This window comes from Ostrea edulis, chromosome 9, assembly GCF_947568905.1.
Source record: "Ostrea edulis chromosome 9, xbOstEdul1.1, whole genome shotgun sequence".
Lineage (NCBI taxonomy): Eukaryota > Metazoa > Mollusca > Bivalvia > Ostreida > Ostreidae > Ostrea > Ostrea edulis.
Window position 1 is genome coordinate 12,524,585 of NC_079172.1, and position 2,143 is coordinate 12,526,727.

General features: G+C 34.0%; 1 long non-coding RNA gene across 1 annotated transcript; it reads left to right on the plus strand.

Moving 5' to 3' along the window:
• The first annotated feature begins 251 nt into the window (after nucleotides 1-251).
• On the plus strand, nucleotides 252-1,910 carry LOC130050051 (uncharacterized). Its single transcript, XR_008798432.1, has 2 exons — nucleotides 252-879; nucleotides 1,345-1,910. It is a non-coding gene; the product is annotated as an uncharacterized LOC130050051 (long non-coding RNA).
• The last annotated feature ends 233 nt before the right edge of the window (nucleotides 1,911-2,143 follow it).

The following is a 2,143-nucleotide window of genomic DNA, read 5'->3' on the forward strand; positions in this document are numbered from 1 at the left end:
TTAAATCCCAGGGGTACAGGAGTCCTAAATTGTTATAATGTATCCCCCCCCCCCCCTGTCCCAATAACGCTTAATACCAAGTTTGAAAATAATAGCGCGTATCTCGGTCTAAGAATACGCCGATTTATCTCGTGGACGATTCATCGTTTGATTGAATTGCGTTTTCCGGAATATTTAGCGTCCTGCATGTTCGGCTCTAAATAATCCCTCAAGTATATAAATAGCCTCAGTGGCGTCATATCCTCCTTTCTATTCTAGCAGCCAATTAAAGTGGTAGGTTGTATATTTGAGACATCTCGAAGTTTAAAAAAAATAGATGATGGTAGTTAATAAGAAGTTAACAATGTTCAATTGTTAACGCACGACGGACGACAAGCAATTGCAATAGGTCGCATCTGAAAAAAAAATTAAGACCCCTGCTAGACTTGAACCCGCGATCTACAAATCAGCAGTCGACATATTAAAATGAATATACAAATACAATGTATTGCTGATATTTATATTTCCATTCATGTTTTAAAAGTCATTATGACGATGCAGTATACCTCCATAATGATGATTTACATCTACACATCCCAATGTCCATATATCTGAATTATTAAACATCCGGTGTGTACATAGGATACATTATTATTGATTTTTTATGTTTGAAAATAAATGAGGGCTTTACACCAGCATACAAGATGGAGCACGTTAACGCGTCATGAAAAGTATGCTGGCGTGAAGCGTTGCTGTTCATACTCTCATGTACTTTGCAAAATGAAAACTTTTTACATTCTACTTTCATTTCTGTCGAAATTCCAACCAACGCACTATATCCATGAAGATCTATACGCGCATTACTCACAACTGCATCGCATTTAGGAGGACATGACTAAGGTATTGAAGGCAAAACATTGAAAATGTAAATATAAAATTTCATATATCATCTAAATACGATGTGTAGAATATGTTTTGTTTTGGTAGAGTTTTGAAAGGAAAATGAAAAAAAAAAATTACTGTCGCAAATAAGTAATTATAACATCTCATTGATTATTAAGAAACATTGTATGATTATCCCAATCATCTTTCAGTAATGAAACTTAGATGTTTCATTTCATTTTATTTCTTGATTTACAAAAAGACCATTTAACTTGAGAAAAACCTTTTAACTTGAAGGAAACTCTTTTATTTATCAAGAGTCAAGTTATATAACAAAATATGAATTTGAGGAAGAAATTATTGTATTATTGGATATATGAAAATAATGGAAGTTGAAGTGATTTCAACATAATCCATCGATTGTGCAAAGTATCCCCTTAATTGCCACTAAAAGACTAACCGATCACATATTCCTAAACGTAGGTCAAAGAATAAACCCGAGAAACTCTAAGCTTCCAACAACATCGCGGGTTAAAATGAGGGAAGTTTTCAAATCTAACCATGGAGGATATAAATGAAGAGAGGAGTTTTACTGAAGCTTATCAAACGAATTCCAAGTACGCTCTAAAGCACGAGAGAGTGTGAAAATGAGACAGAAGATGGCACATCCTACGACGCGAGGAGAAATTACAGACCTACATCAGTCAACTGAATGCAGAGTTGGCATCATCCCGTTTCTTCGTTAAATGAAGCAGAGCTGGATACTGATTTAGATGTCTTGTTACTGCAGAGGAATTAGATCGAGATAACAAACACAAACTTATCTTTTGGAAAAGATTAAATGATTTCTTTAACTTTTATACAACCACAAATGAACATTTCAATGAGGAAAACAAGCTTAAGATGAAAGAAATATTTGTGGTACCTTTTTGTGTATGACAAATAGACACTATATCGAATCCTTAAATTAGTACTGTAATGATAATGAAATTTCTTCCAGTAAAAGGCTTTGTTCAATTAATCAGCAATGCAAAGTGAATATATCAAAAGCACCAATTAAACTTTTATATGTAAATTGAAATTGCAAATTTAGCAATCACAGTTATGTGATTAATTGATTAAATATCAAACCAACTATCAGAAGGCAATTGATGGTGTCAGTAATTTCTGATGACGCTCCACCAGAACTGGGTTTGTGGGACACGTAGTGCAAAACACATAAATTCTTCGTTAGCTTTTTGTCCTCCTGGGTCGTTTTACACTCTAATGTTCTTCATGGCAC